Below are 27,696 nucleotides of genomic sequence, written 5' to 3' on the forward strand. Positions count from 1 at the left end.
AATTTGCTCAACTTTGGTTTTGTCGGTGAAAGTTACTAATGTGTTAACTAAAAAAAAGAAAGGACCGAAAATGTTGGGAAAGAGACAATTGCTAAAAAAATTTAGAAAAAGGCAAGGCGTTGTCCAAAACTCAAAAATGAACTTTTTGAATCAAAAAAGGTAGCTAAAGTGTGACAAAGAAGAAAAATCACAGCATAAGTCTTACCGAAAAAAGTTATAAAGATTAAAAACACCACTAAACGCAAAATACAATGAGTTGTTCTAGAATTAAACTATCGCTTATTGTTTGAAAAGCAACTATGCTCACCAAGATGACATCAATGCTTACATCAGCATTGATTCACAGGCAGTTGACCCTGGTTCGATCCCTGGCCAACTCAGTATTTGAGGGCTTAAACTAGAATTGCTTTGGTATTGCAGATTAACCCTACTAAGTTTTCAGCAACAAAAAGAGTAGAAAACCATCTTTGTTATATGGTTTAGATGAGAAAGGTGAACAAGCTAAGAAATATTCTCTTTACTTTTTTCTCATTTTGGTGGTTGCTAAACTGTAAGAAGAAAGTTTAATGAGAATAACGAAACACCAAATGAAAAAAACAAGCAATGCGTTGGCCGGGAATGGAACCCGGGTCAACTGCTTGGAAGGCAGCTATGCTCACAACTATACCACCAACGCTTACGGCAACTTGTTGTGTTTTTACATTTTCTGCAATAACACTACAAAAATTGTCCGCAAAAAGTTTTTCGTGTTAGTAAAAAAAAAAAATACCCTTAATTTGCTCAACTTTGGTTTTGTGTTTTTACATTTTCTGCAATAACACTACAAAAATTGTCCGCAAAAAGTTTTTCGTGTTAGTAAAAAAAAAAAATACCCTTAATTTGCTCAACTTTGGTTTTGTCGGTGAAAGTTACTAATGTGTTAACTAAAAAAAAGAAAAAAAATACATTTTCTGCAATAACACTACAAAAATTGTCCGCAAAAAGTTTTTCGTGTTAGTAAAAAAAAAAAATACCCTTAATTTGCTCAACTTTGGTTTTGTGTTTTTACATTTTCTGCAATAACACTACAAAAATTGTCCGCAAAAAGTTTTTCGTGTTAGTAAAAAAAAAAAATACCCTTAATTTGCTCAACTTTGGTTTTGTCGGTGAAAGTTACTAATGTGTTAACTAAAAAAAAGAAAGGACCGAAAATGTTGGGAAAGAGACAATTGCTAAAAAAATTTAGAAAAAGGCAAGGCGTTGTCCAAAACTCAAAAATGAACTTTTTGAATCAAAAAAGGTAGCTAAAGTGTGACAAAGAAGAAAAATCACACCATAAGTCTTACCGAAAAAAGTTATAAAGATTAAAAACACCACTAAACGCAAAATACAATGAGTTGTTCTAGAATTAAACTATCGCTTATTGTTTGAAAAGCAACTATGCTCACCAAGATGACATCAATGCTTACATCAGCATTGATTCCCAGGCAGTTGACCCTGGTTCGATCCCTGGCCAACTCAGTATTTGAGGGCTTAAACTAGAATTGCTTTGGTATTGCAGATTAACCCTACTAAGTTTTCAGCAACAAAAAGAGTAGAAAACCATCTTTGTTATATGGTTTAGATGAGAAAGGTGAACAAGCTAAGAAATATTCTCTTTACTTTTTTCTCATTTTGGTGGTTGCTAAACTGTAAGAAGAAAGTTTAATGAGAATAACGAAACACCAAATGAGAAAAACAAGCAATGCGTTGGCCAGGAATCGAACCCGGGTCAACTGCTTGGAAGGCAGCTATGCTCACCACTATACCACCAACGCTTACGGCATCTTGTTGTGTTTTTACATTTTCTGCAATAACACTACAAAAATTGTCCGCAAAAAGTTTTTCGTGTTAGTAAAAAAAAAAAATACCCTTAATTTGCTCAACTTTGGTTTTGTGTTTTTACATTTTCTGCAATAACACTACAAAAATTGTCCGCAAAAAGTTTTTCGTGTTAGTAAAAAAAAAAAAATACCCTTAATTTGCTCAACTTTGGTTTTGTCGGTGAAAGTTACTAATGTGTTAACTAAAAAAAAGAAAGGACCGAAAATGTTGGGAAAGAGACAATTGCTAAAAAAATTTAGAAAAAGGCAAGGCGTTGTCCAAAACTCAAAAATGAACTTTTTGAATCAAAAAAGGTAGCTAAAGTGTGACAAAGAAGAAAAATCACAGCATAAGTCTTACCGAAAAAAGTTATAAAGATTAAAAACACCACTAAACGCAAAATACAATGAGTTGTTCTAGAATTAAACTATCGCTTATTGTTTGAAAAGCAACTATGCTCACCAAGATGACATCAATGCTTACATCAGCATTGATTCCCAGGCAGTTGACCCTGGTTCGATCCCTGGCCAACTCAGTATTTGAGGGCTTAAACTAGAATTGCTTTGGTATTGCAGATTAACCCTACTAAGTTTTCAGCAACAAAAAGAGTAGAAAACCATCTTTGTTATATGGTTTAGATGAGAAAGGTGAACAAGCTAAGAAATATTCTCTTTACTTTTTTCTCATTTTGGTGGTTGCTAAACTGTAAGAAGAAAGTTTAATGAGAATAACGAAACACCAAATGAGAAAAACAAGCAATGCATTGGCCGGGAATCGAACCCGGGTCAACTGCTTGGAAGGCAGCTATGCTCACCACTATACCACCAACGCTTACGGGAACTTGTTGTGTTTTTACATTTTCTGCAATAACACTACAAAAAATGTCCGCAAAAAGTTTTTCGTGTTAGTAAAAAAAAAAATACCCTTAATTTGCTCAACTTTGGTTTTGTGTTTTTACATTTTCTGCAATAACACTACAAAAATTGTCCGCAAAAAGTTTTTCGTGTTAGTAAAAAAAAAAAAATACCCTTAATTTGCTCAACTTTGGTTTTGTCGGTGAAAGTTACTAATGTGTTAACTAAAAAAAAGAAAGGACCGAAAATGTTGGGAAAGAGACAATTGCTAAAAAAATTTAGAAAAAGGCAAGGCGTTGTCCAAAACTCAAAAATGAACTTTTTGAATCAAAAAAGGTAGCTAAAGTGTGACAAAGAAGAAAAATCACAGCATAAGTCTTACCGAAAAAAGTTATAAAGATTAAAAACACCACTAAACGCAAAATACAATGAGTTGTTCTAGAATTAAACTATCGCTTATTGTTTGAAAAGCAACTATGCTCACCAAGATGACATCAATGCTTACATCAGCATTGATTCCCAGGCAGTTGACCCTGGTTCGATCCCTGGCCAACTCAGTATTTGAGGGCTTAAACTAGAATTGCTTTGGTATTGCAGATTAACCCTACTAAGTTTTCAGCAACAAAAAGAGTAGAAAACCATCTTTGTTATATGGTTTAGATGAGAAAGGTGAACAAGCTAAGAAATATTCTCTTTACTTTTTTCTCATTTTGGTGGTTGCTAAACTGTAAGAAGAAAGTTTAATGAGAATAACGAAACACCAAATGAGAAAAACAAGCAATGCGTTGGCCGGGAATCAAACCCGGGTCAACTGCTTGGAAGGCAGCTTTGCTCACCACTATACCACCAACGCTTACGGCAACTTGTTGTGTTTTTACATTTTCTGCAATAACACTACAAAAATTGTCCGCAAAAAGTTTTTCGTGTTAGTAAAAAAAAAAAATACCCTTAATTTGCTCAACTTTGGTTTTGTGTTTTTACATTTTCTGCAATAACACTACAAAAATTGTCCGCAAAAAGTTTTTCGTGTTAGTAAAAAAAAAAAATACCCTTAATTTGCTCAACTTTGGTTTTGTCGGTGAAAGTTACTAATGTGTTAACTAAAAAAAAGAAAGGACCGAAAATGTTGGGAAAGAGACAATTGCTAAAAAAATTTAGAAAAAGGCAAGGCGTTGTCCAAAACTCAAAAATGAACTTTTTGAATCAAAAAAGGTAGCTAAAGTGTGACAAAGAAGAAAAATCACAGCATAAGTCTTACCGAAAAAAGTTATAAAGATTAAAAACACCACTAAACGCAAAATACAATGAGTTGTTCTAGAATTAAACTATCGCTTATTGTTTGAAAAGCAACTATGCTCACCAAGATGACATCAATGCTTACATCAGCATTGATTCCCAGGCAGTTGACCCTGGTTCGATCCCTGGCCAACTCAGTATTTGAGGGCTTAAACTAGAATTGCTTTGCTATTGCAGATTAACCCTACTAAGTTTTCAGCAACAAAAAGAGTAGAAAACCATCTTTGTTATATGGTTTAGATGAGAAAGGTGAACAAGCTAAGAAATATTCTCTTTACTTTTTTCTCATTTTGGTGGTTGCTAAACTGTAAGAAGAAAGTTTAATGAGAATAACGAAACACCAAATGAGAAAAACAAGCAATGCTTTGGCCGGGTATCGAACCCGGGTCAACTGCTTGGAAGGCAGCTATGCTCACCACTATACCACCAACGCTTACGGCAACTTGCTGTGTTTTTACATTTTCTGCAATAACACTACAAAAATTGTCCGCAAAAAGTTTTTCGTGTTAGTAAAAAAAAAAAATACCCTTAATTTGCTCAACTTTGGTTTTGTGTTTTTACATTTTCTGCAATAACACTACAAAAATTGTCCGCAAAAAGTTTTTCGTATTAGTAAAAAAAAAAAATACCCTTAATTTGCTCAACTTTGGTTTTGTCGGTGAAAGTTACTAATGTGTTAACTAAAAAAAAGAAAGGACCGAAAATGTTGGGAAAGAGACAATTGCTAAAAAAATTTAGAAAAAGGCAAGGCGTTGTCCAAAACTCAAAAATGAACTTTTTGAATCAAAAAAGGTAGCTAAAGTGTGACAAAGAAGAAAAATCACAGCATAAGTCTTACCGAAAAAAGTTATAAAGATTAAAAACACCACTAAACGCAAAATACAATGAGTTGTTCTAGAATTAAACTATCGCTTATTGTTTGAAAAGCAACTATGCTCACCAAGATGACATCAATGCTTACATCAGCATTGATTCCCAGGCAGTTGACCCTGGTTTGATCCCTGGCCAACTCAGTATTTGAGGGCTTAAACTAGAATTGCTTTGCTATTGCAGATTAACCCTACTAAGTTTTCAGCAACAAAAAGAGTAGAAAACCATCTTTGTTATATGGTTTAATTGAGAAAGGTGAACAAGCTAAGAAATATTCTCTTTACTTTTTTCTCATTTTGGTGGTTGCTAAACTGTAAGAAGAAAGTTTAATGAGAATAACGAAACACCAAATGAGAAAAACAAGCAATGCGTTGGCCGGGAATCGAACACGGGTCAACTGCTTGGAAGGCAGCTATGCTCACCACTATACCACCAACGCTTACGGCAACTTGTTGTGTTTTTACATTTTCTGCAATAACACTACAAAAATTGTCCGCAAAAAGTTTTTCGTGTTAGTAAAAAAAAAAAAAACCCTTAATTTGCTCAACTTTGGTTTTGTGTTTTTACATTTTCTGCAATAACACTACAAAAATTGTCCGCAAAAAGTTTTTCGTGTTAGTAAAAAAAAAAAATACCCTTAATTTGCACAACTTTGGTTTTGTGTTTTTACATTTTCTGCAATAACACTACAAAAATTGTCCGCAAAAAGTTTTTCGTGTTAGTAAAAAAAAAAAAAATACCCTTAATTTGCTCAACTTTGGTTTTGTCGGTGAAAGTTACTAATGTGTTAACTAAAAAAAAGAAAGGACCGAAAATGTTGGGAAAGAGACAATTGCTAAAAAAATTTAGAAAAAGGCAAGGCGTTGTCCAAAACTCAAAAATGAACTTTTTGAATCAAAAAAGGTAGCTAAAGTGTGACAAAGAAGAAAAATCACAGCATAAGTCTTACCGAAAAAAGTTATAAAGATTAAAAACACCACTAAACGCAAAATACAATGAGTTGTTCTAGAATTAAACTATCGCTTATTGTTTGAAAAGCAACTATGCTCACCAAGATGACATCAATGCTTACATCAGCATTGATTCCCAGGCAGTTGACCCTGGTTCGATCCCTGGCCAACTCAGTATTTGAGGGCTTAAACTAGAATTGCTTTGCTATTGCAGATTAACCCTACTAAGTTTTCAGCAACAAAAAGAGTAGAAAACCATCTTTGTTATATGGTTTAGATGAGAAAGGTGAACAAGCTAAGAAATATTCTCTTTACTTTTTTCTCATTTTGGTGGTTGCTAAACTGTAAGAAGAAAGTTTAATGAGAATAACGAAACACCAAATGAGAAAAACAAGCAATGCGTTGGCCGGGAATCGAACCCGGGTCAACTGCTTGGAAGGCAGCTATGCTCACAACTATACCACCAACGCTTATGGCAACTTGTTGTGTTTTTACATTTTCTGCAATAACACTACAAAAATTGTCCGCAAAAAGTTTTTCGTGTTAGTAAAAAAAAAAAATACCCTTAATTTGCTCAACTTTGGTTTTGTGTTTTTACATTTTCTGCAATAACACTACAAAAATTGTCCGCAAAAAGTTTTTCGTGTTAGTAAAAAAAAAAAAATACCCTTAATTTGCTCAACTTTGGTTTTGTCGGTGAAAGTTACTAATGTGTTAACTAAAAAAAAGAAAGGACCGAAAATGTTGGGAAAGAGACAATTGCTAAAAAAATTTAGAAAAAGGCAAGGCGTTGTCCAAAACTCAAAAATGAACTTTTTGAATCAAAAAAGGTAGCTAAAGTGTGACAAAGAAGAAAAATCACAGCATAAGTCTTACCGAAAAAAGTTATAAAGATTAAAAACACCACTAAACGCAAAATACAATGAGTTGTTCTAGAATTAAACTATCGCTTATTGTTTGAAAAGCAACTATGCTCACCAAGATGACATCAATGCTTACATCAGCATTGATTCCCAGGCAGTTGACCCTGGTTCGATCCCTGGCCAACTCAGTATTTGAGGGCTTAAACTAGAATTGCTTTGGTATTGCAGATTAACCCTACTAAGTTTTCAGCAACAAAAAGAGTAGAAAACCATCTTTGTTATATGGTTTAGATGAGAAAGGTGAACAAGCTAAGAAATATTCTCTTTACTTTTTTCTCATTTTGGTGGTTGCTAAACTGTAAGAAGAAAGTTTAATGAGAATAACGAAACACCAAATGAGAAAAACAAGCAATGCGTTGGCCGGGAATCGAACCCGGGTCAACTGCTTGGAAGGCAGCTATGCTCACAACTATACCACCAACGCTTACGGCAACTTGTTGTGTTTTTACATTTTCTGCAATAACACTACAAAAATTGTCCGCAAAAAGTTTTTCGTGTTAGTAAAAAAAAAAAATACCCTTAATTTGCTCAACTTTGGTTTTGTGTTTTTACATTTTCTGCAATAACACTACAAAAATTGTCCGCAAAAAGTTTTTCGTGTTAGTAAAAAAAAAAAAATACCCTTAATTTGCTCAACTTTGGTTTTGTCGGTGAAAGTTACTAATGTGTTAACTAAAAAAAAGAAAGGACCGAAAATGTTGGGAAAGAGACAATTGCTAAAAAAATTTAGAAAAAGGCAAGGCGTTGTCCAAAACTCAAAAATGAACTTTTTGAATCAAAAAAGGTAGCTAAAGTGTGACAAAGAAGAAAAATCACAGCATAAGTCTTACCGAAAAAAGTTATAAAGATTAAAAACACCACTAAACGCAAAATACAATGAGTTGTTCTAGAATTAAACTATCGCTTATTGTTTGAAAAGCAACTATGCTCACCAAGATGACATCAATGCTTACATCAGCATTGATTCCCAGGCAGTTGACCCTGGTTCGATCCCTGGCCAACTCAGTATTTGAGGGCTTAAACTAGAATTGCTTTGGTATTGCAGATTAACCCTACTAAGTTTTCAGCAACAAAAAGAGTAGAAAACCATCTTTGTTATATGGTTTAGATGAGAAAGGTGAACAAGCTAAGAAATATTCTCTTTACTTTTTTCTCATTTTGGTGGTTGCTAAACTGTAAGAAGAAAGTTTAATGAGAATAACGAAACACCAAATGAGAAAAACAAGCAATGCGTTGGCCGGGAATCGAACCCAGGTCAACTGCTTGGAAGGCAGCTATGCTCACCACTATACCACCAACGCTTACGGCAACTTGTTGTGTTTTTACATTTTCTGCAATAACACTACAAAAATTGTCCGCAAAAAGTTTTTCGTGTTAGTAAAAAAAAAAATACCCTTAATTTGCTCAACTTTGGTTTTGTGTTTTTACATTTTCTGCAATAACACTACAAAAATTGTCCGCAAAAAGTTTTTCGTGTTAGTAAAAAAAAAAAAATACCCTTAATTTGCTCAACTTTGGTTTTGTCGGTGAAAGTTACTAATGTGTTAACTAAAAAAAAGAAAGGACCGAAAATGTTGGGAAAGAGACAATTGCTAAAAAAATTTAGAAAAAGGCAAGGCGTTGTCCAAAACTCAAAAATGAACTTTTTGAATCAAAAAAGGTAGCTAAAGTGTGACAAAGAAGAAAAATCACAGCATAAGTCTTACCGAAAAAAGTTATAAAGATTAAAAACACCACTAAACGCAAAATACAATGAGTTGTTCTAGAATTAAACTATCGCTTATTGTTTGAAAAGCAACTATGCTCACCAAGATGACATCAATGCTTACATCAGCATTGATTCCCAGGCAGCTGACCCTGGTTCGATCCCTGGCCAACTCAATATTTGAGGGCTTAAACTAGAATTGCTTTGGTATTGCAGATTAACCCTACTAAGTTTTCAGCAACAAAAAGAGTAGAAAACCATCTTTGTTATATGGTTTAGATGAGAAAGGTGAACAAGCTAAGAAATATTCTCTTTACTTTTTTCTCATTTTGGTGGTTGCTAAACTGTAAGAAGAAAGTTTAATGAGAATAACGAAACACCAAATGAGAAAAACAAGCAATGTGTTGGCCGGGAATCGAACCCGGGTCAACTGCTTGGAAGGCAGCTATGCTCACCACTATACCACCAACGCTTACGGCAACTTGTTGTGTTTTTACATTTTCTGCAATAACACTACAAAAATTGTCCGCAAAAAGTTTTTCGTGTTAGTAAAAAAAAAAATACCCTTAATTTGCTCAACTTTGGTTTTGTGTTTTTACATTTTCTGCAATAACACTACAAAAATTGTCCGCAAAAAGTTTTTCGTGTTAGTAAAAAAAAAAAAATACCCTTAATTTGCTCAACTTTGGTTTTGTCGGTGAAAGTTACTAATGTGTTAACTAAAAAAAAGAAAGGACCGAAAATGTTGGGAAAGAGACAATTGCTAAAAAAATTTAGAAAAAGGCAAGGCGTTGTCCAAAACTCAAAAATGAACTTTTTGAATCAAAAAAGGTAGCTAAAGTGTGACAAAGAAGAAAAATCACAGCATAAGTCTTACCGAAAAAAGTTATAAAGATTAAAAACACCACTAAACGCAAAATACAATGAGTTGTTCTAGAATTAAACTATCGCTTATTGTTTGAAAAGCAACTATGCTCACCAAGATGACATCAATGCTTACATCAGCATTGATTCCCAGGCAGTTGACCCTGGTTCGATCCCTGGCCAACTCAGTATTTGAGGGCTTAAACTAGAATTGCTTTGGTATTGCAGATTAACCCTACTAAGATTTCAGCAACAAAAAGAGTAGAAAACCATCTTTGTTATATGGTTTAGATGAGAAAGGTGAACAAGCTAAGAAATATTCTCTTTACTTTTTTCTCATTTTGGTGGTTGCTAAACTGTAAGAAGAAAGTTTAATGAGAATAACGAAACACCAAATGAGAAAAACAAGCAATGCATTGGCCGGGAATCGAACCCGGGTCAACTGCTTGGAAGGCAGCTATGCTCACAACTATACCACCAACGCTTACGGCAACTTGTTGTGTTTTTACATTTTCTGCAATAACACTACAAAAATTGTCCGCAAAAAGTTTTTCGTGTTAGTAAAAAAAAAAAATACCCTTAATTTGCTCAACTTTGGTTTTGTCAGTGAAAGTTACTAATGTGTTAACTAAAAAAAAGAAAGGACCGAAAATGTTGGGAAAGAGACAATTGCTAAAAAAATTTAGAAAAAGGCAAGGCGTTGTCCAAAACTCAAAAATGAACTTTTTGAATCAAAAAAGGTAGCTAAAGTGTGACAAAGAAGAAAAATCACAGCATACGTCTTACCGAAAAAAGTTATAAAGATTAAAAACACCACTAAACGCAAAATACAATGAGTTGTTCTAGAATTAAACTATCGCTTATTGTTTGAAAAGCAACTATGCTCACCAAGATGACATCAATGCTTACATCAGCATTGATTCCCAGGCAGTTGACCCTGGTTCGATCCCTGGCCAACTCAGTATTTGAGGGCTTAAACTAGAATTGCTTTGGTATTGCAGATTAACCCTACTAAGTTTTCAGCAACAAAAAGAGTAGAAAACCATCTTTGTTATATGGTTTAGATGAGAAAGGTGAACAAGCTAAGAAATATTCTCTTTACTTTTTTCTCATTTTGGTGGTTGCTAAACTGTAAGAAGAAAGTTTAATGAGAATAACGAAACACCAAATGAGAAAAACAAGCAATGCGTTGGCCGGGAATCGAACCCGGGTCAACTGCTTGGAAGGCAGCTATGCTCACCACTATACCACCAACGCTTATGGCAACTTGTTGTGTTTTTACATTTTCTGCAATAACACTACAAAAATTGTCCGCAAAACGTTTTTCGTGTTAGTAAAAAAAAAAAAAAACCCTTAATTTGCTCAACTTTGGTTTTGTGTTTTTACATTTTCTGCAATAACACTACAAAAATTGTCCGCAAAAAGTTTTTCGTGTTAGTAAAAAAAAAAAAATACCCTTAATTTGCTCAACTTTGGTTTTGTCGGTGAAAGTTACTAATGTGTTAACTAAAAAAAAGAAAGGACCGAAAATGTTGGGAAAGAGACAATTGCTAAAAAAATTTAGAAAAAGGCAAGGCGTTGTCCAAAACTCAAAAATGAACTTTTTGAATCAAAAAAGGTAGCTAAAGTGTGACAAAGAAGAAAAATCACAGCATAAGTCTTACCGAAAAAAGTTATAAAGATTAAAAACACCACTAAACGCAAAATACAATGAGTTGTTCTAGAATTAAACTATCGCTTATTGTTTGAAAAGCAACTATGCTCACCAAGATGACATCAATGCTTACATCAGCATTGATTCCCAGGCAGTTGACCCTGGTTCGATCCCTGGCCAACTCAGTATTTGAGGGCTTAAACTAGAATTGCTTTGGTATTGCAGATTAACCCTACTAAGTTTTCAGCAACAAAAAGAGTAGAAAACCATCTTTGTTATATGGTTTAGATGAGAAAGGTGAACAAGCTAAGAAATATTCTCTTTACTTTTTTCTCATTTTGGTGGTTGCTAAACTGTAAGAAGAAAGTTTAATGAGAATAACGAAACACCAAATGAGAAAAACAAGCAATGCGTTGGCCGGGAATCGAACCCGGGTCAACTGCTTGGAAGGCAGCTATGCTCACCACTATACCACCAACGCTTATGGCAACTTGTTGTGTTTTTACATTTTCTGCAATAACACTACAAAAATTGTCCGCAAAACGTTTTTCGTGTTAGTAAAAAAAAAAAAAAACCCTTAATTTGCTCAACTTTGGTTTTGTGTTTTTACATTTTCTGCAATAACACTACAAAAATTGTCCGCAAAAAGTTTTTCGTGTTAGTAAAAAAAAAAAAATACCCTTAATTTGCTCAACTTTGGTTTTGTCGGTGAAAGTTACTAATGTGTTAACTAAAAAAAAGAAAGGACCGAAAATGTTGGGAAAGAGACAATTGCTAAAAAAATTTAGAAAAAGGCAAGGCGTTGTCCAAAACTCAAAAATGAACTTTTTGAATCAAAAAAGGTAGCTAAAGTGTGACAAAGAAGAAAAATCACAGCATAAGTCTTACCGAAAAAAGTTATAAAGATTAAAAACACCACTAAACGCAAAATACAATGAGTTGTTCTAGAATTAAACTATCGCTTATTGTTTGAAAAGCAACTATGCTCACCAAGATGACATCAATGCTTACATCAGCATTGATTCCCAGGCAGTTGACCCTGGTTCGATCCCTGGCCAACTCAGTATTTGAGGGCTTAAACTAGAATTGCTTTGGTATTGCAGATTAACCCTACTAAGTTTTCAGCAACAAAAAGAGTAGAAAACCATCTTTGTTATATGGTTTAGATGAGAAAGGTGAACAAGCTAAGAAATATTCTCTTTACTTTTTTCTCATTTTGGTGGTTGCTAAACTGTAAGAAGAAAGTTTAATGAGAATAACGAAACACCAAATGAGAAAAACAAGCAATGCGTTGGCCGGGAATCGAACCCGGGTCAACTGCTTGGAAGGCAGCTATGCTCACAACTATACCACCAACGCTTACGGCAACTTGTTGTGTTTTTACATTTTCTGCAATAACACTACAAAAATTGTCCGCAAAAAGTTTTTCGTGTTAGTAAAAAAAAAAAATACCCTTAATTTGCTCAACTTTGGTTTTGTGTTTTTACATTTTCTGCAATAACACTACAAAAATTGTCCGCAAAAAGTTTTTCGTGTTAGTAAAAAAAAAAAAATACCCTTAATTTGCTCAACTTTGGTTTTGTCGGTGAAAGTTACTAATGTGTTAACTAAAAAAAAGAAAGGACCGAAAATGTTGGGAAAGAGACAATTGCTAAAAAAATTTAGAAAAAGGCAAGGCGTTGTCCAAAACTCAAAAATGAACTTTTTGAATCAAAAAAGGTAGCTAAAGTGTGACAAAGAAGAAAAATCACAGCATAAGTCTTACCGAAAAAAGTTATAAAGATTAAAAACACCACTAAACGCAAAATACAATGAGTTGTTCTAGAATTAAACTATCGCTTATTGTTTGAAAAGCAACTATGCTCACCAAGATGACATCGAATGCTTACATCAGCATTGATTCCCAGGCAGTTGACCCTGGTTCGATCCCTGGCCAACTCAGTATTTGAGGGCTTAAACTAGAATTGCTTTGGTATTGCAGATTAACCCTACTAAGTTTTCAGCAACAAAAAGAGTAGAAAACCATCTTTGTTATATGGTTTAGATGAGAAAGGTGAACAAGCTAAGAAATATTCTCTTTACTTTTTTCTCATTTTGGTGGTTGCTAAACTGTAAGAAGAAAGTTTAATGAGAATAACGAAACACCAAATGAGAAAAACAAGCAATGCGTTGGCCGGGAATCGAACCCGGGTCAACTGCTTGGAAGGCAGCTATGCTCACCACTATAACACCAACGCTTACGGCAACTTGTTGTGTTTTTACATTTTCTGCAATAACACTACAAAAATTGTCCGCAAAAAGTTTTTCGTGTTAGTAAAAAAAAAAATACCCTTAATTTGCTCAACTTTGGTTTTGTGTTTTTACATTTTCTGCAATAACACTACAAAAATTGTCCGCAAAAAGTTTTTCGTGTTAGTAAAAAAAAAAAAATACCCTTAATTTGCTCAACTTTGGTTTTGTCGGTGAAAGTTACTAATGTGTTAACTAAAAAAAAGAAAGGACCGAAAATGTTGGGAAAGAGACAATTGCTAAAAAAATTTAGAAAAAGGCAAGGCGTTGTCCAAAACTCAAAAATGAACTTTTTGAATCAAAAAAGGTAGCTAAAGTGTGACAAAGAAGAAAAATCACAGCATAAGTCTTACCGAAAAAAGTTATAAAGATTAAAAACACCACTAAACGCAAAATACAATGAGTTGTTCTAGAATTAAACTATCGCTTATTGTTTGAAAAGCAACTATGCTCACCAAGATGACATCAATGCTTACATCAGCATTGATTCCCAGGCAGTTGACCCTGGTTCGATCCCTGGCCAACTCAGTATTTGAGGGCTAAAACTAGAATTGCTTTGGTATTGCAGATTAACCCTACTAAGTTTTCAGCAACAAAAAGAGTAGAAAACCATCTTTGTTATATGGTTTAGATGAGAAAGGTGAACAAGCTAAGAAATATTCTCTTTACTTTTTTCTCATTTTGGTGGTTGCTAAACTGTAAGAAGAAAGTTTAATGAGAATAACGAAACACCAAATGAGAAAAACAAGCAATGCGTTGGCCGGGAATCGAACCCGGGTCAACTGCTTGGAAGGCAGCTATGCTCACAACTATACCACCAACGCTTACGGCAACTTGTTGTGTTTTTACATTTTCTGCAATAACACTACAAAAATTGTCCGCAAAAAGTTTTTCGTGTTAGTAAAAAAAAAAAATACCCTTAATTTGCTCAACTTTGGTTTTGTGTTTTTACATTTTCTGCAATAACACTACAAAAATTGTCCGCAAAAAGTTTTTCGTGTTAGTAAAAAAAAAAAAATACCCTTAATTTGCTCAACTTTGGTTTTGTCGGTGAAAGTTACTAATGCGTTAACAAAAAAAAAGAAAGGACCGAAAATGTTGGGAAAGAGACAATTGCTAAAAAAATTTAGAAAAAGGCAAGGCGTTGTCCAAAACTCAAAAATGAACTTTTTGAATCAAAAAAGGTAGCTAAAGTGTGACAAAGAAGAAAAATCACAGCATAAGTCTTACCGAAAAAAGTTATAAAGATTAAAAACACCACTAAACGCAAAATACAATGAGTTGTTCTAGAATTAAACTATCGCTTATTGTTTGAAAAGCAACTATGCTCACCAAGATGACATCAATGCTTACATCAGCATTGATTCCCAGGCAGTTGACCCTGGTTCGATCCCTGGCCAACTCAGTATTTGAGGGCTTAAACTAGAATTGCTTTGGTATTGCAGATTAACCCTACTAAGTTTTCAGCAACAAAAAGAGTAGAAAACCATCTTTGTTATATGGTTTAGATGAGAAAGGTGAACAAGCTAAGAAATATTCTCTTTACTTTTTTCTCATTTTGGTGGTTGCTAAACTGTAAGAAGAAAGTTTAATGAGAATAACGAAACACCAAATGAGAAAAACAAGCAATGCGTTGGCCGGGAATCGAACCCGGGTCAACTGCTTGGAAGGCAGCTATGCTCACCACTATACCACCAACGCTTACGGCAACTTGTTGTGTTTTTACATTTTCTGCAATAACACTACAAAAATTGTCCGCAAAAAGTTTTTCGTGTTAGTAAAACTTTGGTTTTGTCGGTGAAAGTTACTAATGTGTTAACTAAAAAAAAGAAAGGACCGAAAATGTTGGGAAAGAGACAATTGCTAAAAAAATTTAGAAAAAGGCAAGGCGTTGTCCAAAACTTGGTGGTTGCTAAACTGTAAGAAGAAAGTTTAATGAGAATAACGAAACACCAAATGAGAAAAACAAGCAATGCGTTGGCCGGGAATCGAACCCGGGTCAACTGCTTGGAAGGCAGCTATGCTCACCACTATAACACCAACGCTTACGGCAACTTGTTGTGTTTTTACATTTTCTGCAATAACACTACAAAAATTGTCCGCAAAAAGTTTTTCGTGTTAGTAAAAAAAAAAATACCCTTAATTTGCTCAACTTTGGTTTTGTGTTTTTACATTTTCTGCAATAACACTACAAAAATTGTCCGCAAAAAGTTTTTCGTGTTAGTAAAAAAAAAAAAATACCCTTAATTTGCTCAACTTTGGTTTTGTCGGTGAAAGTTACTAATGTGTTAACTAAAAAAAAGAAAGGACCGAAAATGTTGGGAAAGAGACAATTGCTAAAAAAATTTAGAAAAAGGCAAGGCGTTGTCCAAAACTCAAAAATGAACTTTTTGAATCAAAAAAGGTAGCTAAAGTGTGACAAAGAAGAAAAATCACAGCATAAGTCTTACCGAAAAAAGTTATAAAGATTAAAAACACCACTAAACGCAAAATACAATGAGTTGTTCTAGAATTAAACTATCGCTTATTGTTTGAAAAGCAACTATGCTCACCAAGATGACATCAATGCTTACATCAGCATTGATTCCCAGGCAGTTGACCCTGGTTCGATCCCTGGCCAACTCAGTATTTGAGGGCTAAAACTAGAATTGCTTTGGTATTGCAGATTAACCCTACTAAGTTTTCAGCAACAAAAAGAGTAGAAAACCATCTTTGTTATATGGTTTAGATGAGAAAGGTGAACAAGCTAAGAAATATTCTCTTTACTTTTTTCTCATTTTGGTGGTTGCTAAACTGTAAGAAGAAAGTTTAATGAGAATAACGAAACACCAAATGAGAAAAACAAGCAATGCGTTGGCCGGGAATCGAACCCGGGTCAACTGCTTGGAAGGCAGCTATGCTCACAACTATACCACCAACGCTTACGGCAACTTGTTGTGTTTTTACATTTTCTGCAATAACACTACAAAAATTGTCCGCAAAAAGTTTTTCGTGTTAGTAAAAAAAAAAAATACCCTTAATTTGCTCAACTTTGGTTTTGTGTTTTTACATTTTCTGCAATAACACTACAAAAATTGTCCGCAAAAAGTTTTTCGTGTTAGTAAAAAAAAAAAAATACCCTTAATTTGCTCAACTTTGGTTTTGTCGGTGAAAGTTACTAATGCGTTAACAAAAAAAAAGAAAGGACCGAAAATGTTGGGAAAGAGACAATTGCTAAAAAAATTTAGAAAAAGGCAAGGCGTTGTCCAAAACTCAAAAATGAACTTTTTGAATCAAAAAAGGTAGCTAAAGTGTGACAAAGAAGAAAAATCACAGCATAAGTCTTACCGAAAAAAGTTATAAAGATTAAAAACACCACTAAACGCAAAATACAATGAGTTGTTCTAGAATTAAACTATCGCTTATTGTTTGAAAAGCAACTATGCTCACCAAGATGACATCAATGCTTACATCAGCATTGATTCCCAGGCAGTTGACCCTGGTTCGATCCCTGGCCAACTCAGTATTTGAGGGCTTAAACTAGAATTGCTTTGGTATTGCAGATTAACCCTACTAAGTTTTCAGCAACAAAAAGAGTAGAAAACCATCTTTGTTATATGGTTTAGATGAGAAAGGTGAACAAGCTAAGAAATATTCTCTTTACTTTTTTCTCATTTTGGTGGTTGCTAAACTGTAAGAAGAAAGTTTAATGAGAATAACGAAACACCAAATGAGAAAAACAAGCAATGCGTTGGCCGGGAATCGAACCCGGGTCAACTGCTTGGAAGGCAGCTATGCTCACCACTATACCACCAACGCTTACGGCAACTTGTTGTGTTTTTACATTTTCTGCAATAACACTACAAAAATTGTCCGCAAAAAGTTTTTCGTGTTAGTAAAACTTTGGTTTTGTCGGTGAAAGTTACTAATGTGTTAACTAAAAAAAAGAAAGGACCGAAAATGTTGGGAAAGAGACAATTGCTAAAAAAATTTAGAAAAAGGCAAGGCGTTGTCCAAAACTTGGTGGTTGCTAAACTGTAAGAAGAAAGTTTAATGAGAATAACGAAACACCAAATGAGAAAAATAAGCAATGCGTTGGCCGGGAATCGAACCCGGGTCAACTGCTTGGAAGGCAGCTATGCTCACCACTATACCACCAACGCTTACGGCAACTTGTTGTGTTTTTACATTTTCTACAATAACACTACAAAAATTGTCCGCAAAAAGTTTTTCGTGTTAGTAAAAAAAAAAATACCCTTAATTTGCTCAACTTTGGTTTTGTGTTTTTACATTTTCTGCAATAACACTACAAAAATTGTCCGCAAAAAGTTTTTCGTGTTAGTAAAAAAAAAAAAATACCCTTAATTTGCTCAACTTTGGTTTTGTCGGTGAAAGTTACTAATGTGTTAACTAAAAAAAAGAAAGGACCGAAAATGTTGGGAAAGAGACAATTGCTAAAAAAATTTAGAAAAAGGCAAGGCGTTGTCCAAAACTCAAAAATGAACTTTTTGAATCAAAAAAGGTAGCTAAAGTGTGACAAAGAAGAAAAATCACAGCATAAGTCTTACCGAAAAAAGTTATAAAGATTAAAAACACCACTAAACGCAAAATACAATGAGTTGTTCTAGAATTAAACTATCGCTTATTGTTTGAAAAGCAACTATGCTCACCAAGATGACATCAATGCTTACATCAGCATTGATTCCCAGGCAGTTGACCCTGGTTCGGTCCCTGGCCAACTCAGTATTTGAGGGCTTAAACTAGAATTGCTTTGGTATTGCAGATTAACCCTACTAAGTTTTCAGCAACAAAAAGAGTAGAAAACCATCTTTGTTATATGGTTTAGATGAGAAAGGTGAACAAGCTAAGAAATATTCTCTTTACTTTTTTCTCATTTTGGTGGTTGCTAAACTGTAAGAAGAAAGTTTAATGAGAATAACGAAACACCAAATGAGAAAAACAAGCAATGCGTTGGCCGGGAATCGAACCCGGGTCAACTGCTTGGAAGGCAGCTATGCTCACCACTATACCACCAACGCTTACGGCAACTTGTTGTGTTTTTACATTTTCTGCAATAACACTACAAAAATTGTCCGCAAAAAGTTTTTCGTGTTAGTAAAAAAAAAAAAAAATACCCTTAATTGTTGCCTTGGCCAAGCAGTTGACCCAGGCTCGATTCCTGGCCAAGGCAACAATTAAGGGTATTTTTTTTTTTTTTTACTAACACGAAAAACTTTTTGCGGACAATTTTTGTAGTGTTATTGCAGAAAATGTAAAAACACAAAACCAAAGTTGAGCAAATTAAGGGTATTTTTTTTTTTTACTAACACGAAAAACTTTTTGTTAGGCAGCTATGCTCACCACTATACCACCAACGCTTACGGCAACTTGTGTTTTTACATTTTCTGCAATAACACTACAAAAATTGTCCGCAAAAAGTTTTTCGTGTTAGTAAAAAAAACAAAATACCCTTAATTGTTGCCTTGGCCGGGAATCGAACCCGGGTCAACTGCTTGGGAAGCAGCTATGCTCACCACTATACCACCAACGCATGAGTCCATTTGCTCAACTTTGGTTTTGTCGGTGAAAGTTACTAATGTGTTAACTAAAAAAAAGAAAGGACCGAAAATGTTGGGAAAGGCAACAATTAAGGGTATTTTTTTTTTTTTTTACTAACACGAAAAACTTTTTGCGGACAATTTTTGTAGTGTTATTGCAGAAAATGTAAAAACACAAAACCAAAGTTGAGCAAATTAAGGGTATTTTTTTTTTTTACTAACACGAAAAACTTTTTGCGGACAATTTTTGTAGTGTTATTGCAGAAAATGTAAAAACACAACAAGTTGCCGTAAGCGTTGGTGGTATAGTGGTGAGCATAGCTGCCTTCCAAGCAGTTGACCCGGCATCGATTCCCGGCCAACGCATTGCTTGTTTTTCTCATTTGGTGTTTCGTTATTCTCATTAAACTTTCTTCTTACAGTTTAGCAACCACCAAAATGAGAAAAAAGTAAAGAGAATATTTCTTAGCTTGTTCACCTTTCTCATCTAAACCATATAACAAAGATGGTTTTCTACTCTTTTTGTTGCTGAAAACTTAGTAGGGTTAATCTGCAATACCAAAGCAATTCTAGTTTAAGCCCTCAAATACTGAGTTGGCCAGGGATCGAACCAGGGTCAACTGCCTGGGAATCAATGCTGATGTAAGCATTGATGTCATCTTGGTGAGCATAGTTGCTTTTCAAACAATAAGCGATAGTTTAATTCTAGAACAACTCATTGTATTTTGCGTTTAGTGGTGTTTTTAATCTTTATAACTTTTTTCGGTAAGACTTATGCTGTGATTTTTCTTCCTTGTCACACTTTAGCTACCTTTTTTGATTCAAAAAGTTCATTTTTGAGTTTTGGACAACGCCTTGCCTTTTTCTAAATTTTTTTAGCAATTGTCTCTTTCCCAACATTTTCGGTCCTTTCTTTTTTTTAGTTAACACATTAGTAACTTTCACCGACAAAACCAAAGTTGAGCAAATGGACTCATGCGTTGGTGATATAGTGGTGAGCATAGCTGCTTCCCAAGCAGTTGACCCGGGTTCGATTCCTGGCCAAGGCAACAATTAAGGGTATTTTTTTTTTTTTACTAACACGAAAAACTTTTTGCGGACAATTTTTGTAGTGTTATTGCAGAAAATGTAAAAACACAACAAGTTGCCGTAAGCGTTGGTGGTATAGTGGTGAGCATAGCTGCCTTCCAAGCAGTTGACCCGGGTTCGATTCCCGGCCAACGTATTGCTTGTTTTTCTCATTTGGTGTTTCGTTATTCTCATTAAACTTTCTTCTTACAGTTTAGCAACCACCAAAATGAGAAAAAAGTAAAGAGAATATTTCTTAGCTTGTTCACCTTTCTCATCTAAACCATATAACAAAGATGGTTTTCTACTCTTTTTGTTGCTGAAAACTTAGTAGGGTTAATCTGCAATACCAAAGCAATTCTAGTTTAAGCCCTCAAATACTGAGTTGGCCAGGGATCGAACCAGGGTCAACTGCCTGGGAATCAATGCTGATGTAAGCATTGATGTCATCTTGGTGAGCATAGTTGCTTTTCAAACAATAAGCGATAGTTTAATTCTAGAACAACTCATTGTATTTTGCGTTTAGTGGTGTTTTTAATCTTTATAACTTTTTTCGGTAAGACTTATGCTGTGATTTTTCTTCCTTGTCACACTTTAGCTACCTTTTTTGATTCAAAAAGTTCATTTTTGAGTTTTGGACAACGCCTTGCCTTTTTCTAAATTTTTTTAGCAATTGTCTCTTTCCCAACATTTTCGGTCCTTTCTTTTTTTTAGTTAACACATTAGTAACTTTCACCGACAAAACCAAAGTTGAGCAAATGGACTCATGCGTTGGTGGTATAGTGGTGAGCATAGCTGCTTCCCAAGCAGTTGACCCGGGTTCGATTCCCGGCCAAGGCAACAATTAAGGGTATTTTGTTTTTTACTAACACGAAAAACTTTTTGCGGACAATTTTTGTAGTGTTATTGCAGAAAATGTAAAAACACAAGTTGCCGTAAGCGTTGGTGGTATAGTGGTGAGCATAGCTGCCTTCCAAGCAGTTGACCCGGCTTCGATTCCCGGCCAACGCATTGCTTGTTTTTCTCATTTGGTGTTTCGTTATTCTCATTAAACTTTCTTCTTACAGTTTAGCAACCACCAAAATGAGAAAAAAGTAAAGAGAATATTTCTTAGCTTGTTCACCTTTCTCATCTAAACCATATAACAAAGATGGTTTTCTACTCTTTTTGTTGCTGAAAACTTAGTAGGGTTAATCTGCAATACCAAAGCAATTCTAGTTTAAGCCCTCAAATACTGAGTTGGCCAGGGATCGAACCAGGGTCAACTGCCTGGGAATCAATGCTGATGTAAGCATTGATGTCATCTTGGTGAGCATAGTTGCTTTTCAAACAATAAGCGATAGTTTAATTCTAGAACAACTCATTGTATTTTGCGTTTAGTGGTGTTTTTAATCTTTATAACTTTTTTCGGTAAGACTTATGCTGTGATTTTTCTTCCTTGTCACACTTTAGCTACCTTTTTTGATTCAAAAAGTTCATTTTTGAGTTTTGGACAACGCCTTGCCTTTTTCTAAATTTTTTTAGCAATTGTCTCTTTCCCAACATTTTCGGTCCTTTCTTTTTTTTAGTTAACACATTAGTAACTTTCACCGACAAAACCAAAGTTGAGCAAATGGACTCATGCGTTGGTGGTATAGTGGTGAGCATAGCTGCTTCCCAAGCAGTTGACCCGGGTTCGATTCCCGGCCAAGGCAACAATTAAGGGTATTTTGTTTTTTTTACTAACACGAAAAACTTTTTGCGGACAATTTTTGTAGTGTTATTGCAGAAAATGTAAAAACACAACAAGTTGCCGTAAGCGTTGGTGGTATAGTGGTGAGCATAGCTGCCTTCCAAGCAGTTGACCCGGCTTCGATTCCCGGCCAACGCATTGCTTGTTTTTCTCATTTGGTGTTTCGTTATTCTCATTAAACTTTCTTCTTACAGTTTAGCAACCACCAAAATGAGAAAAAAGTAAAGAGAATATTTCTTAGCTTGTTCACCTTTCTCATCTAAACCATATAACAAAGATGGTTTTCTACTCTTTTTGTTGCTGAAAACTTAGTAGGGTTAATCTGCAATACCAAAGCAATTCTAGTTTAAGCCCTCAAATACTGAGTTGGCCAGGGATCGAACCAGGGTCAACTGCCTGGGAATCAATGCTGATGTAAGCATTGATGTCATCTTGGTGAGCATAGTTGCTTTTCAAACAATAAGCGATAGTTTAATTCTAGAACAACTCATTGTATTTTGCGTTTAGTGGTGTTTTTAATCTTTATAACTTTTTTCGGTAAGACTTATGCTGTGATTTTTCTTCCTTGTCACACTTTAGCTACCTTTTTTGATTCAAAAAGTTCATTTTTGAGTTTTGGACAACGCCTTGCCTTTTTCTAAATTTTTTTAGCAATTGTCTCTTTCCCAACATTTTCGGTCCTTTCTTTTTTTTAGTTAACACATTAGTAACTTTCACCGACAAAACCAAAGTTGAGCAAATGGACTCATGCGTTGGTGGTATAGTGGTGAGCATAGCTGCTTCCCAAGCAGTTGACCCGGGTTCGATTCCCGGCCAAGGCAACAATTAAGGGTATTTTGTTTTTTTTACTAACACGAAAAACTTTTTGCGGACAATTTTTGTAGTGTTATTGCAGAAAATGTAAAAACACAACAAGTTGCCGTAAGCGTTGGTGGTATAGTGGTGAGCATAGCTGCCTTCCAAGCAGTTGACCCGGCTTCGATTCCCGGCCAACGCATTGCTTGTTTTTCTCATTTGGTGTTTCGTTATTCTCATTAAACTTTCTTCTTACAGTTTAGCAACCACCAAAATGAGAAAAAAGTAAAGAGAATATTTCTTAGCTTGTTCACCTTTCTCATCTAAACCATATAACAAAGATGGTTTTCTACTCTTTTTGTTGCTGAAAACTTAGTAGGGTTAATCTGCAATACCAAAGCAATTCTAGTTTAAGCCCTCAAATACTGAGTTGGCCAGGGATCGAACCAGGGTCAACTGCCTGGGAATCAATGCTGATGTAAGCATTGATGTCATCTTGGTGAGCATAGTTGCTTTTCAAACAATAAGCGATAGTTTAATTCTAGAACAACTCATTGTATTTTGCGTTTAGTGGTGTTTTTAATCTTTATAACTTTTTTCGGTAAGACTTATGCTGTGATTTTTCTTCCTTGTCACACTTTAGCTACCTTTTTTGATTCAAAAAGTTCATTTTTGAGTTTTGGACAACGCCTTGCCTTTTTCTAAATTTTTTTAGCAATTGTCTCTTTCCCAACATTTTCGGTCCTTTCTTTTTTTTAGTTAACACATTAGTAACTTTCACCGACAAAACCAAAGTTGAGCAAATGGACTCATGCGTTGGTGGTATAGTGGTGAGCATAGCTGCTTCCCAAGCAGTTGACCCGGGTTCGATTCCCGGCCAAGGCAACAATTAAGGGTATTTTGTTTTTTTTACTAACACGAAAAACTTTTTGCGGACAATTTTTGTAGTGTTATTGCAGAAAATGTAAAAACACAACAAGTTGCCGTAAGCGTTGGTGGTATAGTGGTGAGCATAGCTGCCTTCCAAGCAGTTGACCCGGCTTCGATTCCCGGCCAACGCATTGCTTGTTTTTCTCATTTGGTGTTTCGTTATTCTCATTAAACTTTCTTCTTACAGTTTAGCAACCACCAAAATGAGAAAAAAGTAAAGAGAATATTTCTTAGCTTGTTCACCTTTCTCATCTAAACCATATAACAAAGATGGTTTTCTACTCTTTTTGTTGCTGAAAACTTAGTAGGGTTAATCTGCAATACCAAAGCAATTCTAGTTTAAGCCCTCAAATACTGAGTTGGCCAGGGATCGAACCAGGGTCAACTGCCTGGGAATCAATGCTGATGTAAGCATTGATGTCATCTTGGTGAGCATAGTTGCTTTTCAAACAATAAGCGATAGTTTAATTCTAGAACAACTCATTGTATTTTGCGTTTAGTGGTGTTTTTAATCTTTATAACTTTTTTCGGTAAGACTTATGCTGTGATTTTTCTTCCTTGTCACACTTTAGCTACCTTTTTTGATTCAAAAAGTTCATTTTTGAGTTTTGGACAACGCCTTGCCTTTTTCTAAATTTTTTTAGCAATTGTCTCTTTCCCAACATTTTCGGTCCTTTCTTTTTTTTAGTTAACACATTAGTAACTTTCACCGACAAAACCAAAGTTGAGCAAATGGACTCATGCGTTGGTGGTATAGTGGTGAGCATAGCTGCTTCCCAAGCAGTTGACCCGGGTTCGATTCCCGGCCAAGGCAACAATTAAGGGTATTTTGTTTTTTTTACTAACACGAAAAACTTTTTGCGGACAATTTTTGTAGTGTTATTGCAGAAAATGTAAAAACACAACAAGTTGCCGTAAGCGTTGGTGGTATAGTGGTGAGCATAGCTGCCTTCCAAGCAGTTGACCCGGCTTCGATTCCCGGCCAACGCATTGCTTGTTTTTCTCATTTGGTGTTTCGTTATTCTCATTAAACTTTCTTCTTACAGTTTAGCAACCACCAAAATGAGAAAAAAGTAAAGAGAATATTTCTTAGCTTGTTCACCTTTCTCATCTAAACCATATAACAAAGATGGTTTTCTACTCTTTTTGTTGCTGAAAACTTAGTAGGGTTAATCTGCAATACCAAAGCAATTCTAGTTTAAGCCCTCAAATACTGAGTTGGCCAGGGATCGAACCAGGGTCAACTGCCTGGGAATCAATGCTGATGTAAGCATTGATGTCATCTTGGTGAGCATAGTTGCTTTTCAAACAATAAGCGATAGTTTAATTCTAGAACAACTCATTGTATTTTGCGTTTAGTGGTGTTTTTAATCTTTATAACTTTTTTCGGTAAGACTTATGCTGTGATTTTTCTTCCTTGTCACACTTTAGCTACCTTTTTTGATTCAAAAAGTTCATTTTTGAGTTTTGGACAACGCCTTGCCTTTTTCTAAATTTTTTTAGCAATTGTCTCTTTCCCAACATTTTCGGTCCTTTCTTTTTTTTAGTTAACACATTAGTAACTTTCACCGACAAAACCAAAGTTGAGCAAATGGACTCATGCGTTGGTGGTATAGTGGTGAGCATAGCTGCTTCCCAAGCAGTTGACCCGGGTTCGATTCCCGGCCAAGGCAACAATTAAGGGTATTTTGTTTTTTTTACTAACACGAAAAACTTTTTGCGGACAATTTTTGTAGTGTTATTGCAGAAAATGTAAAAACACAAGTTGCCGTAAGCGTTGGTGGTATAGTGGTGAGCATAGCTGCCTTCCAAGCAGTTGACCCGGCTTCGATTCCCGGCCAACGCATTGCTTGTTTTTCTCATTTGGTGTTTCGTTATTCTCATTAAACTTTCTTCTTACAGTTTAGCAACCACCAAAATGAGAAAAAAGTAAAGAGAATATTTCTTAGCTTGTTCACCTTTCTCATCTAAACCATATAACAAAGATGGTTTTCTACTCTTTTTGTTGCTGAAAACTTAGTAGGGTTAATCTGCAATACCAAAGCAATTCTAGTTTAAGCCCTCAAATACTGAGTTGGCCAGGGATCGAACCAGGGTCAACTGCCTGGGAATCAATGCTGATGTAAGCATTGATGTCATCTTGGTGAGCATAGTTGCTTTTCAAACAATAAGCGATAGTTTAATTCTAGAACAACTCATTGTATTTTGCGTTTAGTGGTGTTTTTAATCTTTATAACTTTTTTCGGTAAGACTTATGCTGTGATTTTTCTTCCTTGTCACACTTTAGCTACCTTTTTTGATTCAAAAAGTTCATTTTTGAGTTTTGGACAACGCCTTGCCTTTTTCTAAATTTTTTTAGCAATTGTCTCTTTCCCAACATTTTCGGTCCTTTCTTTTTTTTAGTTAACACATTAGTAACTTTCACCGACAAAACCAAAGTTGAGGAAATGGACTCATGCGTTGGTGGTATAGTGGTGAGCATAGCTGCCTCCCAAGCAGTTGACCCGGGCTCGATTCCTGGCCAAGGCAACAATTAAGGGTATTTTTTTTTTTTTTACTAACACGAAAAACTTTTTGCGGACAATTTTTGTAGTGTTATTGCAGAAAATGTAAAAACACAACAAGTTGCCGTAAGCGTTGGTGGTATAGTGGTGAGCATAGCTGCCTTCCAAGCAGTTGACCCGGCTTCGATTCCCGGCCAACGCATTGCTTGTTTTTCTCATTTGGTGTTTCGTTATTCTCATTAAACTTTCTTCTTACAGTTTAGCAACCACCAAAATGAGAAAAAAGTAAAGAGAATATTTCTTAGCTTGTTCACCTTTCTCATCTAAACCATATAACAAAGATGGTTTTCTACTCTTTTTGTTGCTGAAAACTTAGTAGGGTTAATCTGCAATACCAAAGCAATTCTAGTTTAAGCCCTCAAATACTGAGTTGGCCAGGGATCAAACCAGGGTCAACTGCCTGGGAATCAATGCTGATGTAAGCATTGATGTCATCTTGGTGAGCATAGTTGCTTTTCAAACAATAAGCGATAGTTTAATTCTAGAACAACTCATTGTATTTTGCGTTTAGTGGTGTTTTTAATCTTTATAACTTTTTTCGGTAAGACTTATGCTGTGATTTTTCTTCCTTGTCACACTTTAGCTACCTTTTTTGATTCAAAAAGTTCATTTTTGAGTTTTGGACAACGCCTTGCCTTTTTCTAAATTTTTTTAGCAATTGTCTCTTTCCCAACATTTTCGGTCCTTTCTTTTTTTTAGTTAACACATTAGTAACTTTCACCGACAAAACCAAAGTTGAGCAAATGGACTCATGCGTTGGTGATATAGTGGTGAGCATAGCTGCTTCCCAAGCAGTTGACCCGGGTTCGATTCCTGGCCAAGGCAACAATTAAGGGTATTTTTTTTTTTTTACTAACACGAAAAACTTTTTGCGGACAATTTTTGTAGTGTTATTGCAGAAAATGTAAAAACACAACAAGTTGCCGTAAGTGTTGGTGGTATAGTGGTGAGCATAGCTGCCTTCCAAGCAGTTGACCCGGCTTCGATTCCCGGCCAACGCATTGCTTGTTTTTCTCATTTGGTGTTTCGTTATTCTCATTAAACTTTCTTCTTACAGTTTAGCAACCACCAAAATGAGAAAAAAGTAAAGAGAATATTTCTTAGCTTGTTCACCTTTCTCATCTAAACCATATAACAAAGATGGTTTTCTACTCTTTTTGTTGCTGAAAACTTAGTAGGGTTAATCTGCAATACCAAAGCAATTCTAGTTTAAGCCCTCAAATACTGAGTTGGCCAGGGATCGAACCAGGGTCAACTGCCTGGGAATCAATGCTGATGTAAGCATTGATGTCATCTTGGTGAGCATAGTTGCTTTTCAAACAATAAGCGATAGTTTAATTCTAGAACAACTCATTGTATTTTGCGTTTAGTGGTGTTTTTAATCTTTATAACTTTTTTCGGTAAGACTTATGCTGTGATTTTTCTTCCTTGTCACACTTTAGCTACCTTTTTTGATTCAAAAAGTTCATTTTTGAGTTTTGGACAACGCCTTGCCTTTTTCTAAATTTTTTTAGCAATTGTCTCTTTCCCAACATTTTCGGTCCTTTCTTTTTTTTAGTTAACACATTAGTAACTTTCACCGACAAAACCAAAGTTGAGCAAATGGACTCATGCGTTGGTGGTATAGTGGTGAGCATAGCTGCTTCCCAAGCAGTTGACCCGGGTTCGATTCCCGGCCAAGGCAACAATAAAGGGTATTTTGTTTTTTTTACTAACACGAAAAACTTTTTGCGGACAATTTTTGTAGTGTTATTGCAGAAAATGTAAAAACACAAGTTGCCGTAAGCGTTGGTGGTATAGTGGTGAGCATAGCTGCCTTCCAA

General features: G+C 35.2%; 29 non-coding genes across 29 annotated transcripts; 10 read left to right on the forward strand and 19 right to left on the reverse strand.

Moving 5' to 3' along the window:
• Window positions 1-1,724: 1,724 nt before the first annotated feature.
• Window positions 1,725-1,796, reverse strand: TRNAG-UCC (transfer RNA glycine (anticodon UCC)). Its single transcript has one exon. It is a non-coding gene; the product is annotated as a tRNA-Gly (tRNA).
• Window positions 1,797-2,601: 805 nt separating this feature from the next.
• Window positions 2,602-2,673, reverse strand: TRNAG-UCC (transfer RNA glycine (anticodon UCC)). The gene has a single exon. It is a non-coding gene; the product is annotated as a tRNA-Gly (tRNA).
• Window positions 2,674-4,353: 1,680 nt separating this feature from the next.
• Window positions 4,354-4,425, reverse strand: TRNAG-UCC (transfer RNA glycine (anticodon UCC)). The gene has a single exon. It is a non-coding gene; the product is annotated as a tRNA-Gly (tRNA).
• A 1,785-nt stretch (window positions 4,426-6,210) lies between these two features.
• TRNAG-UCC (transfer RNA glycine (anticodon UCC)) lies at window positions 6,211-6,282 on the reverse strand. Its single transcript has one exon. It is a non-coding gene; the product is annotated as a tRNA-Gly (tRNA).
• Window positions 6,283-7,087: 805 nt separating this feature from the next.
• Window positions 7,088-7,159, reverse strand: TRNAG-UCC (transfer RNA glycine (anticodon UCC)). Its single transcript has one exon. It is a non-coding gene; the product is annotated as a tRNA-Gly (tRNA).
• Window positions 7,160-7,964: 805 nt separating this feature from the next.
• On the reverse strand, window positions 7,965-8,036 carry TRNAG-UCC (transfer RNA glycine (anticodon UCC)). Its single transcript has one exon. It is a non-coding gene; the product is annotated as a tRNA-Gly (tRNA).
• Window positions 8,037-8,840: 804 nt separating this feature from the next.
• TRNAG-UCC (transfer RNA glycine (anticodon UCC)) lies at window positions 8,841-8,912 on the reverse strand. Its single transcript has one exon. It is a non-coding gene; the product is annotated as a tRNA-Gly (tRNA).
• Window positions 8,913-10,489: 1,577 nt separating this feature from the next.
• Window positions 10,490-10,561, reverse strand: TRNAG-UCC (transfer RNA glycine (anticodon UCC)). Its single transcript has one exon. It is a non-coding gene; the product is annotated as a tRNA-Gly (tRNA).
• An 806-nt stretch (window positions 10,562-11,367) lies between these two features.
• On the reverse strand, window positions 11,368-11,439 carry TRNAG-UCC (transfer RNA glycine (anticodon UCC)). The gene has a single exon. It is a non-coding gene; the product is annotated as a tRNA-Gly (tRNA).
• Window positions 11,440-12,245: 806 nt separating this feature from the next.
• Window positions 12,246-12,317, reverse strand: TRNAG-UCC (transfer RNA glycine (anticodon UCC)). Its single transcript has one exon. It is a non-coding gene; the product is annotated as a tRNA-Gly (tRNA).
• Window positions 12,318-13,123: 806 nt separating this feature from the next.
• On the reverse strand, window positions 13,124-13,195 carry TRNAG-UCC (transfer RNA glycine (anticodon UCC)). The gene has a single exon. It is a non-coding gene; the product is annotated as a tRNA-Gly (tRNA).
• Window positions 13,196-13,999: 804 nt separating this feature from the next.
• Window positions 14,000-14,071, reverse strand: TRNAG-UCC (transfer RNA glycine (anticodon UCC)). The gene has a single exon. It is a non-coding gene; the product is annotated as a tRNA-Gly (tRNA).
• An 805-nt stretch (window positions 14,072-14,876) lies between these two features.
• On the reverse strand, window positions 14,877-14,948 carry TRNAG-UCC (transfer RNA glycine (anticodon UCC)). Its single transcript has one exon. It is a non-coding gene; the product is annotated as a tRNA-Gly (tRNA).
• A 272-nt stretch (window positions 14,949-15,220) lies between these two features.
• Window positions 15,221-15,292, reverse strand: TRNAG-UCC (transfer RNA glycine (anticodon UCC)). Its single transcript has one exon. It is a non-coding gene; the product is annotated as a tRNA-Gly (tRNA).
• Window positions 15,293-16,096: 804 nt separating this feature from the next.
• Window positions 16,097-16,168, reverse strand: TRNAG-UCC (transfer RNA glycine (anticodon UCC)). Its single transcript has one exon. It is a non-coding gene; the product is annotated as a tRNA-Gly (tRNA).
• Window positions 16,169-16,973: 805 nt separating this feature from the next.
• Window positions 16,974-17,045, reverse strand: TRNAG-UCC (transfer RNA glycine (anticodon UCC)). The gene has a single exon. It is a non-coding gene; the product is annotated as a tRNA-Gly (tRNA).
• A 272-nt stretch (window positions 17,046-17,317) lies between these two features.
• TRNAG-UCC (transfer RNA glycine (anticodon UCC)) lies at window positions 17,318-17,389 on the reverse strand. The gene has a single exon. It is a non-coding gene; the product is annotated as a tRNA-Gly (tRNA).
• Window positions 17,390-18,193: 804 nt separating this feature from the next.
• On the reverse strand, window positions 18,194-18,265 carry TRNAG-UCC (transfer RNA glycine (anticodon UCC)). Its single transcript has one exon. It is a non-coding gene; the product is annotated as a tRNA-Gly (tRNA).
• Window positions 18,266-18,705: 440 nt separating this feature from the next.
• TRNAG-CCC (transfer RNA glycine (anticodon CCC)) lies at window positions 18,706-18,777 on the reverse strand. The gene has a single exon. It is a non-coding gene; the product is annotated as a tRNA-Gly (tRNA).
• A 984-nt stretch (window positions 18,778-19,761) lies between these two features.
• TRNAG-CCC (transfer RNA glycine (anticodon CCC)) lies at window positions 19,762-19,833 on the forward strand. Its single transcript has one exon. It is a non-coding gene; the product is annotated as a tRNA-Gly (tRNA).
• Window positions 19,834-19,937: 104 nt separating this feature from the next.
• On the forward strand, window positions 19,938-20,009 carry TRNAG-UCC (transfer RNA glycine (anticodon UCC)). Its single transcript has one exon. It is a non-coding gene; the product is annotated as a tRNA-Gly (tRNA).
• A 611-nt stretch (window positions 20,010-20,620) lies between these two features.
• TRNAG-CCC (transfer RNA glycine (anticodon CCC)) lies at window positions 20,621-20,692 on the forward strand. Its single transcript has one exon. It is a non-coding gene; the product is annotated as a tRNA-Gly (tRNA).
• Window positions 20,693-21,474: 782 nt separating this feature from the next.
• On the forward strand, window positions 21,475-21,546 carry TRNAG-CCC (transfer RNA glycine (anticodon CCC)). The gene has a single exon. It is a non-coding gene; the product is annotated as a tRNA-Gly (tRNA).
• A 787-nt stretch (window positions 21,547-22,333) lies between these two features.
• On the forward strand, window positions 22,334-22,405 carry TRNAG-CCC (transfer RNA glycine (anticodon CCC)). Its single transcript has one exon. It is a non-coding gene; the product is annotated as a tRNA-Gly (tRNA).
• Window positions 22,406-23,192: 787 nt separating this feature from the next.
• Window positions 23,193-23,264, forward strand: TRNAG-CCC (transfer RNA glycine (anticodon CCC)). Its single transcript has one exon. It is a non-coding gene; the product is annotated as a tRNA-Gly (tRNA).
• A 787-nt stretch (window positions 23,265-24,051) lies between these two features.
• TRNAG-CCC (transfer RNA glycine (anticodon CCC)) lies at window positions 24,052-24,123 on the forward strand. Its single transcript has one exon. It is a non-coding gene; the product is annotated as a tRNA-Gly (tRNA).
• A 787-nt stretch (window positions 24,124-24,910) lies between these two features.
• Window positions 24,911-24,982, forward strand: TRNAG-CCC (transfer RNA glycine (anticodon CCC)). Its single transcript has one exon. It is a non-coding gene; the product is annotated as a tRNA-Gly (tRNA).
• Window positions 24,983-26,626: 1,644 nt separating this feature from the next.
• On the forward strand, window positions 26,627-26,698 carry TRNAG-CCC (transfer RNA glycine (anticodon CCC)). The gene has a single exon. It is a non-coding gene; the product is annotated as a tRNA-Gly (tRNA).
• A 787-nt stretch (window positions 26,699-27,485) lies between these two features.
• TRNAG-CCC (transfer RNA glycine (anticodon CCC)) lies at window positions 27,486-27,557 on the forward strand. Its single transcript has one exon. It is a non-coding gene; the product is annotated as a tRNA-Gly (tRNA).
• The last annotated feature ends 139 nt before the right edge of the window (window positions 27,558-27,696 follow it).

This window comes from Dendrobates tinctorius, unplaced genomic scaffold (genome assembly GCF_039654945.1).
Source record: "Dendrobates tinctorius isolate UK_male_01 unplaced genomic scaffold, ASM3965494v1 ptg000251l, whole genome shotgun sequence".
Classification (NCBI taxonomy): Eukaryota; Metazoa; Chordata; class Amphibia; order Anura; family Dendrobatidae; genus Dendrobates; species Dendrobates tinctorius.